General features: G+C 42.3%; 1 long non-coding RNA gene across 1 annotated transcript; it reads left to right on the top strand.

Annotated features, from left to right (window-relative positions):
• The first annotated feature begins 3101 nt into the window (after positions 1–3101).
• On the top strand, positions 3102–6801 carry LOC134160670 (uncharacterized). Its single transcript, XR_009963654.1, has 3 exons — positions 3102–3179; positions 3847–3893; positions 6007–6801. It is a non-coding gene; the product is annotated as an uncharacterized LOC134160670 (long non-coding RNA).
• The last annotated feature ends 3206 nt before the right edge of the window (positions 6802–10007 follow it).

Genomic DNA, 10007 nt, shown 5'->3' on the forward strand with positions numbered 1-10007 from the left:
GGCTTTTTTGCTAAGATAAAATGTTATTTATCTGATTAAAATTTTCTTTTAAGTTACTTAGTACAAAAAAAAAAGAAAAATCAGTTCTGTGAAACAAACAAAAAAAAAAAAAGGAATATAGACCCTTCTTTTTTATTAATTGGTTTATCACTGTTGCTTGATGTGGTTTTAATTATTTAAGGAGAGTTTCCTTTCTTGTAACACATAGCTTATTGTTATCATGTAACTTACGTGGTCTCAAAAGAAGGGATTCTGTTGTGTTTAAGTTGCAGCAGCTTACAGGATAGTATTCACCTCCCAGCTGCTAATTAATCTGTTCAGTTATCTTTGCTTCCCTTTCCTTACTGATTACATAGAAAGAAGGAGCCTTTTTTCGCCTTCTTACTCAGTCTTTCAGGAGTTGACTGTATTGACTTCATCCTACCAAAGTTTGCTCAAGTCCTCAGACAGCTGTGTAAAAATCATCTGAGGAGGGCTGGTAGCCTGTTCATCTCCTACCTGAGCTCACAGACATGGGGCCTTGTGTACCCAGGAGGGCATCTGTTTCTGTCATCTGAGTCATTAAAGTGATTGCCATGCCTGCCACATCACCACCTCACAGACATATGCTAGCATTTGTGGTACTGTCAAAATATGCTTAAAAGCCCATTTCAGCAACAAGCTTGCTTAGATTCCTTGCCAGAGAATGTTAATTACTGTGGTGCAGTCTTCTGTTTTCTGTGGTGCAATAACAATTAATTTACACCACTTGGAAAAACACTTACACTTTTTTAATAACAATCAATAAAAACAAATCAATATAGTGTAAAGTATACAACATCCAAATGAAAAGCTCTTGCTTTTATACTTGAGAATTCCTAATAAAATTTCATTGTTCATTCAAGCAGCTTGTCTATTCTAATCTAATGAGAAGCTGTCAAGTTTCTTTTTAGCATTTTGGAAATGACTACGAATGGCTAGCCTGATGCATGGCAAAAGAATGCAATAATTAACCCTCAAGATTTAAGTCAATATAATGATGCAAATGCTGCTGTATTCATCTTTCTGCATTGCATCACATATGCACCTGATAGTCCATGGATTCCATTTTGAATCAGGATGGAGGTTAACTTTTATTTATAGCTGTAATTAGAAAACACTATCACTACTGGAGGTTGCTCCATTGGTAGAACGTGTCACCACAGAGTATATTCCCCAGCAATTTTTGCATTTTAACAGGTCAAAGAGTAAAACAAATGAATTGCTTCTTTCTGGGACAACCTGTTTATTCTTCAAATCTGATGATTTACTGGAACACTGATTTCAAAGATTCTTGGAAAAAAATCCCAGAGTTGTTTTTTCTGCCACTGCTGCAACTACACTAGGTGCTGCAAAACCTGGGAAGGTAGTTCACGCTGCTCATTTCATGGCTCCTGGCTCTCCGGCAGCAAGGGCCAAGGAAAACCAATGCTTCCAGGTGACTTAAATCCCAGCTCCTGGCCCCCACCATTGAGGGAATAGAAGTTCTGAGACTTGTCCAGAAGTGATCCAACCCAGCACCTCCACCAAGTAAGTGCTCCCTCAGCTCACAGCAGGACATCCCCAGGTTGCAGTGAAGAACACTTTTCCCTTCACATCCCAAGCTCCTGTTTTCATCACCATGACCCACTGACATGGCTTGCCCATTTCTGAGTGCACCCACAATGATTATAGCTTATTTTTAGGAGTTAATCAGAACAGAAAGAAAGAGGGTACCTTTAGTCCTGTGGATGGGCAGATCACCATTTCCTTTCTACAGGCAGAACTATCATGGGTTTGAGTTTAATGCGGGGATTTTTTTCACAGTGAATTGATAGATGGTGCTTTTTAAATGTGTGAAATGATTCAGATATGACAGCAGGTTTTTCAAAGCCATTAGGCAACTTAGGTAGCTCATGGCAGTGGGGTACAAGGACAAGTGTAACTGAGATTAAAATGCAGTAACTAGACTAAACACAGATCATAACATGGTACCAACTGCAAAGAGTTTAGTTTTCATCTGAACTTGACAAAGGATGGCTAGGATAAGATGCAAGGATGAGGCAACATTTTTGCTTTTGTTCAGAAGTTTATGTAGAAATTGTTTTTCCAAATGTCATAAACACATGAGCACACTCAAGGATCCTCTGGAATAGATGCTTTTGAGCAAGGATCCTCTGGAATAGATGCTTTTGAGGCTTTAAATATTTCACTGGTCCTCTCATTCAGGTAACATACCACGGCACCATGTAAATGTGTAGGAGTGATTTTCCAATGATACTCCTTTTCTTCTTTTAATGGATATCATAACACAGAGAGAAATACTAGACTCAAGCAAGCCCTATGGTTTTGATTGTGGTTAGTCTGACAGTTCTGGTTTGCTTTAAGTGAAAGCTGATGAACAACGGTTTAAAAGGAGAAAAGGAAAACGGCTCCAGCACTGAGGTCAGCCAGCCACTTCCTACACCCAGCTGTTTCAGTTTATTTTTTTAATTAAGTTTGGCTTAAATTAATGGTGACAGTTTAAAGAGAACTCTTTCACCTATTGAGCTTACTTTACATCTGAAACCAAGTCCCTTCTGTCCAATTGCATTTTGTTACAAGATTTGCAGTTAGGTTCCTAAAAGTCCCTGGTTTCTCCCCACTTTATTTTGCCATCTCTCTGCTCTGATATTGCCCTCTGCCCTTTCACGCCCTGTCAAGGGAGGAGTAAAGCTATTACTGCTGCAGTATGGAAACAAAGTGCCTACTAATTGATCGTTAATACTGCCGGAGTGTGAGGATGTTGGGAATTGCTAGATCAAGCCCATTTACTCCAGCTTCTGGGTCAGCTCTTCAGATGGTATAAATCAGTGTTCCTGCTTGCCTTTCTAGCAGCTCAGTGTAGGTTTTCACTGTGGAGGAGTTGATGCAGAAGCTCTTGACTGCAGCTCTGCCCAGGCACTAGGTTCTACAGGGCTTTTATTTAACAAACCTAAGTATGCATTCCACTTCGGAATAGTGGTAGCTTATCTCCAGAAGCCTGAGTATGCGGAGCTCTAGGAGTAACTGCTACGGTTCTCTGCAGTTTAGGTGATGGGGGAAAGAGAAGTTTTTGGTTTGGGTTGTTGTTCTTTTTTTCAGAAAGAATACAGCTTAAACCAAGAAGTTTTCAGATCCTGTGAGATGCCACAGAGTCACAGGTGTGTGCATGGTCCCTATGGCTTTTCTAAACCAGCAGAATCACTGCTTTTTTTTTCAACAAATTTTGTACTTGCTGTAGAGAAGTAAAATAGCATCTGCTCTAGGGGTTTTGGCTTCATTAACATGGGGATTACTTAAACCGTTCATAACCCTCAATTTAAGCCTTCTCTCCAGGCTTGACTATTTTTCTTTCCCAATTAGAGCAACTTTTTTTCACCGATGGGGAGACCTTGCCTTAGTGTTTAAGGTAAGAGCTGATGACTCATAACTAAAATAAGAAATGAAGTGCCACTCCTTGTTTCTCTCCACTTTTGCTAAGAGAGCAGTGAGAATTGCATCATCACTCACTGCAGATATAAACATGATTGCTATGGGTGCAGTTCTCTGTAAACAGTAAAATGCCAAAGATTTCTTATATTAAAATGAGTCCCTTGGCCTGAGTGGTATTAAGTTTGGCAAGGGCTACCCAGGGAGCAGTCCTTAACTGCAGTCTTGAGAAGGCTGTCAAAGCCAAACAGACTTGTGGTGGTTTGGCCATTCATTAGTTGGAAATAGGCTGTCTTTCATCCACCTTATTCCTCCCAGTAAAAGTGAGTAGAGGCAGGGCTGCACTTAGTAATAAGGTAGTGACAAATTAGTCTGACACGTGATCCAAATCCCTGACAGAAATCAGCATGAGCCAAGAAGAATGACCACAGAGGATCGCCTCCTGGGTGAGTCTTTTGCTGCTTTGCAGTACAGTTCCTAAGTTACAACTTGGTAATGGTTACAAATGCTTTATGATGCCTAATCGTAAGAATGTTGTACATTTTTGCCATCACATATTCTTACTGAAATGACTACATGGCAGATGAGATAGCATGCAGTCTGCGGATATCAGGTGAAATCTTCTATAGAAGTTTCTGGGCCAAACTCAGCTAAGGTAATAAATAGCTATGTATGTATCATATAAAACTCAAAAATTGACATAAATGGGAAAGGAGCACAACTTGCAGCAATTTGGTACCTTATATGTGTGCAAGTCAGGATCTAAAAACTAAAGCAGTTGAAAAAAGGTCCCTGTCTCTGCCTGCTCTCCTTCAAAAGTGCCCAAACCATTTAGTTTCTTTTGGATGTCTTTTTCCTGCTTCATTATGAAGATATTTCATTTGTGCTTTAAACAAAACCAGAAACATTTGTAGAATGTAATCACATGTTGTTGTCTTCCAAGCAAATCAGCAGAACCTACATCAATGAACTGAGCACAAAGTCACAATTAACTTTGACACTGAACTGTGCATTTTTTTAGTGTTCCTCTATGATGAAAGTCTCTTCTTCACTGGAAAAAAACCTCCAGCTGTATTTCTGGTCTTTGTCTGAGGTGTTAACAACCAGACACTAACACCTTGTTTTCAATTTGCCTCTGTTGGAGACAGTACTTAAATTTAGGCTTTTCTTTTACTGGCAGTAGCTACAATGGTCTAGGCTTTAATCACCAGCAGCTGTAGAAATGAGAATAGGATTGCAAAAGCAAATGTCCCCTTGAAGATCAGCTGAATTCACATCTGCATGTGCACTTTTTCCGAGTATTACGCTCCAATTTAGTAAGGTTTTGTATACCTTGGGAACTCATTCTTGGCTCTTCTTCCACCTCTGAGTTAAAATCATGCATAAAATACTCATTGTGCAGGGAATGGATGTGAATCTGGGAAGAGAGTCTTTTGCCTGGCTTATTTCAGAGTAAAATTATACAGAATTTAGCTTATTGATTTTCAGAGCCATAAACCTCTGCAAAACTCCTCTTGAAATCAAGCAGACTAGCTGTGCTAGCCAAGCCTAGCGGATGCAGAAGTCTGACAAAAATCCAGCTCAGTCTGACATTTAATATCCAGCTTTTTATGCTGTACCTAGATGGTAGGACACAGATGGGGACTTGTAGGCCCTGGACCACTGGAAAAGCTATTGTGTCCTGATGGCCATCCCACCCCTTTGGCAGAAGTTACTAGAGCAGGGGTGGCAGAAGAGGTAGTTTCTCTGCTTCAGGGCCATCACAGTTCACAGCACGGTGTATTAACTGCAACAGCCATTGATTTCAATTCATGTTAACATGCTGGGCTGTGAGCTGCAGCAGGAGGGGTCTCTGGTTCATGACTCCTGTCAGGTTCAGAAGAGCCAAGGTTATCACCTTAGCACTAACCTCTTTAGCCACCAAAGTTGAATCCAATTCAATCATGAATTGGAGCCCTTAATTAATTCTCCTTTGTAAAAGCCCAAAGCAATCATATTAATGCCAATGAAAAAAAAAAAGTCCCAGATAAGAGTTTGATTGTTTCTTCAATATAAAGAAGAAGAAAAAAAAATTGTTAAAAAATAAAACTCAAATGGCTTTTGGGGGGAACAGATTGGTTTATTAACATATCACATGCACATTCCAAAAAACATTTGTGTTAACAATTAACCCTCACAGTTTCTCAGGACAAAAATAATTGCTACTCTGACAGAATGACTTACATTTTCAGTATTCCTTTAAAGCAAATTACGTTGGTTGAAACATAAGAATATATTTTTAGTGAGGAAAAATTACACCTAAGACAATTTCAACTGCACTCCCACAGTTTAATGCATTTTCTTTTAAAAAGTGAGCAAACCTCAAAACACCTCACAAGTTGGCCATAAATAGCTCATAAACATCTCAGCTGCCTACCAATGCTCCCCAATCACATCAAAATAAAAAAATCAGTCTGAATCATTTTCTGTAGGTCTGTGAATAGAATAATCTTTCTTAATATCTGGGTAGATCTCTCTACTCTTAATAGTCTTGCTTCTGCTCAATCCTGCATATTTCAGAGCTGTCAAGAGATATGCAAGCTATAGAGGACTATGAAAGTTTTGGTAAAGACTAAATTCTGAAGGCTACCATGGTTAGGTCAACATTGTTTTGCTGTTCAATGCAGATGTATCACAAGATTCTGGAAATGAGAAGTGTTGCTCCAGAGAAAAAATCATTTTGGTTTGGTCCTTGGATGTCCTTACATCCTCATGGTCTCATTAGAGTATGTCTGGAAAGACTACTTCAATGTGCAGAGGCTGAGGCAGGAAAGGGTTTTATGAAGGCCTAGGTTGGAAGAATCAATCACAACAAGAAGAAAAATGCTTTCACTCCCCACCCCAAGTGACCACACCAGAGAGGGATGCCCAGACCACAGGTCAACTAGATTGCACTGAATTGTATCCACAATGCTCTGAGCTTCAGTCCTTTGGAGCAGCTTGGTCACATCAAAATACATAGTTGTGGGTCTCACCAGGCTGTTTGGTGACAATACCAATGACTTCAGTATGCATGCACATAAAAGACACCTTTTGATTCAAAGTGCCCACAATGATGAGAAGCGGCACTGACAGCCACCAGTATGGTACAAATACAGCTTGCTTCCATGGGGGTGTGCTGTGAAACATGAGGAGATGTGGAGGTACCTGAGGGCACAAACCCTGCTGGGGTACGGTTTGCCCTGATGCAGGTTAAGGAGCAAACTTTGATATAATCCAGGTTCTTTTGTCTCTGGTGTAGCACCTGGGAGCAAAGCATGCTGTCCACTCTGCATGGGCTCCATCTCCACACAGGACTGCAGTAGCAAGCAGCACCTGTCACAGTGGGGGTGACTGGAGAAAGAGGGTCTAGGAATGAAACAGAGCGCCAAGCAAGCACATGGCATAGGTACCCACTAATACAGATGGAGTAGCTGCACTGTGGTGGGTCACCTCCCATGAATGTCTATAGGATCCCTGGCACTTAGAAAGCATGTGATGGTTAAGTAACTTAACTGCTCTTTGAAATCTCTGATTTGTGGCTGGGGTCTTTGTTGCCTTTTTTTAAATCTTTTTTTAATAACTGAGCTTCACCATCACATCCAGGAATATTTGTCCTGGTGAAGAATAGGGAATAAAGGCTCTGGCAGTAAGATTCTGCAGGAGGGGAGGAGGGGGCAACCCGGTTCTCATGCAGTGGCCTCACAAGCCTGGGTTTCATATAGCATAGCTGGATGTTTGAGTGAAAGCAAAATAATTCTTCAAGTTCAAATTAGGGCATATTTAATCTTCCTTGGAAGTAACAACAAAAAACAAGCCTGTGTGCTTTTAAACAGAAATCTAATAGAAGCAGATGAGCACATGCCAGCCAGCCCTGCTGAACCCCAGCCATGGCTCTGCCCTGTGAACACGTTTTGTCCCGGGATTGCTGACAGGAGCGTGGCTGTGCATGTTACTGGTGAGCAGAGCCCCTGCTGAGCCATAAGCGACAGGCTCTGGCAAACAAAGCTGACATGAAAAAGGCTTAACAGTGTTTAATCTGGGAAGGGAAAAATCTCCTCTAAAACAATCTCAGCCTGATCCACCCCTGACACAAGTGTGGGTTCATCAGCAGGACTGTCCCTCAGAGGTAGGGCACTGGGATCCATTCCACACTGGATTTTTCCCACTTTACAGAATTGGAGAAAACTGAGACATTTTGGCTATTGGCTTTGCACCAGCCTGGGACCTGCCAGGGACAGGCTACACAGAGCCTCAAGCAGACCCTGCCCTGCTCACAGCTTTGGGCTCAGGGGCAGTGATGGTCTGGGGCACTCGCCTGGAGGGCTGCAGCTCTGGCTGCTCACTGCTGCACCTGAGCACAGAAAAGCCCCCACAGTAAGCTGGCAGAGCTGGCGATCAGCAAAAGGAAAAGCAGTGGATTTTTGGTTTTCACCCTGATGAAGTACAAGCTATTAGAACCTTGCAGGTCTCTTGCAGAGTGTAGTTACAGGCACTTAAACTACAACTGCATCTTAAACCTCTGCTTTTGTTGCAGTAAGCCAGCCCTGAATCCTGGGTTCAGAATCTGTACAGAAGGAGCTGTGCTGGCCCATGGGGAGGAGCTGCTCCCTGGAGAGGGGAGATGGAGGCTGCCACAGAGCAGCTGTGGAAATCCCTCTGCAGGACCATTCCAATGTCCTCATCCTAGCTGGCACAAGGCTGGGGAGCAGCCACAGCTTTGGCAGGACTCAGTGGAGATGCTGAGTCACCAGTGTTGAGGTCTAGGACACCTGGACTGAAGTGAGAGGGCAGAACTGTGTCCTGGCTATCCCAGAGCTAGGGACAGGCACGGGCTACACCAGGGTCCCACTGCTTTGGAGATGTGGATCCCAGGCTGTGGGCCGCTTACAAGGCAAGAACAGCCCCTGGCTCCAGCTGCTTCCTGGTGATGTGTGTGCACAAGTCCTAGTGGGTGCGTTTGGACCCCTTGCCCTCCAAGTGCCACTAGCCACATAAGCACAGATGACAGCAGGGAGCACTTATGAAACAGTGAGGTGGAGGCTCCATAGGGCCTGGATGGAATGTTTCCCCAGATAAGCCTCTTTCTCAAGGGAAGAGTAGGGGAAGCCATTTTCAAACTGAGAGCTGCTAAGCTCCATCTAAGAGAAAAACCATAATGTGACCAACCATAATGTGAAAAACCATAATAAGACCCAGACAGGATGCCAGGTTGTCTGGGGTTTTTTAATGGGTTAAAATGGAGCCAGTTGCAGCAAAAAGCGCTGTGGATTTATTCAGCTGTAGAACTGGCACACAGCAGGTGCCTTGGAGGGACAGAGGGAAGGAGCAGAGGAAAAATAAAAAAGGCTGATGACAGCAAGCAGCCAGGGAGAAAACTCTGGAAGGTTCAGCATGCAGGAAGTTGCACGCATGCTTTATGTCACTGCAGAACATTAAATGAGCACTTAAAAAGGTAATTAGCACCTTTTCATGGGACCAGAAATCAAAGGTGCAATTTACCAGAAGTCGGTGAACAATGTAAGAGACCCAATTTAATTGTGTTGTGTAGCTTAGCCAGGGTGAGAAATCAGAAGCCTATCTTGGCTGAATGGCTGTACTTGCAGCAAAGCCACTTTTGTTCCCCTGACAGGACAGTGCCACCATCACCAGAACCACACTTCGTGCAGGCAGTGAAGAGATGTGTGCTATTTTGAATTCTATTCCATCATTTTCATTATTTCACATTAAAAGAGAAGGGACTGCGATACATGGAAGAAAATGCTCTTGTCTAAAAGAGGCAGCAATTTGTAGCCAAGCTTTGGCGTCACAGTTCAGATGTTATCTTTCACAGCCTCCACACAGGCTGACAGGATCAGACTGCTCCAAAGTTCAGGAAGAAGGGGAGGAAATGCAGTCTTTAGTTTAGCCCATTGCAGATGAAAGGTGATCTTTCAATATTCAGATTTCATTTTAGACTTCAGACTGTCCAATCCTGCCTTACAGATTTGAAGTAGGTGACTCAGCTTGCTTCTAGCTTTGATATCAAAGGAAATGTTCAAAAGATCAAATAAATAAATAGGAAAGAAAATAACAAACAACCAACCCAGTAGTAAAGTTTGAGTGCCATATAAAGAAACTAAGCTTTAACTCAGTTATTTTTCAAGCCATAGCTACATCATCCGATTATTGGGATTTCACAAATAAGAATGTGAACTGTATGTGAGCACAATTGCAATATCAAGAAATCAGGCTGTTAGCTGATTAACAAAGCTGCAGTACAGCAGATCATGTCTAATGTTACACCACCTAGTGAGGATTAAACTTTGTCCCCTGAACGTTACTGCCTTTCCAAGATTTCTGTCTTCCACTCCCCACTAAATCTTCATATGTGTTTCCATGGCAGCTTGGAAAACCTGGAAGTCCTAACTATGGTAGACAGAACTCTAGATTAAAATGGCTAATCATACTGGCCAGCTTTTGATAAACACAGGCAGATGCTGACATAGAATCATAGGATGGTTTGGGCTGGAAGGGACTTTAAAGATCATCTGGTTTTAACC

Source organism: Pezoporus occidentalis, unplaced genomic scaffold, assembly GCF_034315485.1.
Source record: "Pezoporus occidentalis ecotype Australia unplaced genomic scaffold, CSIRO_AGI_Poc_V1 ctg101, whole genome shotgun sequence".
Taxonomy (NCBI): Eukaryota; Metazoa; Chordata; class Aves; order Psittaciformes; family Psittacidae; genus Pezoporus; species Pezoporus occidentalis.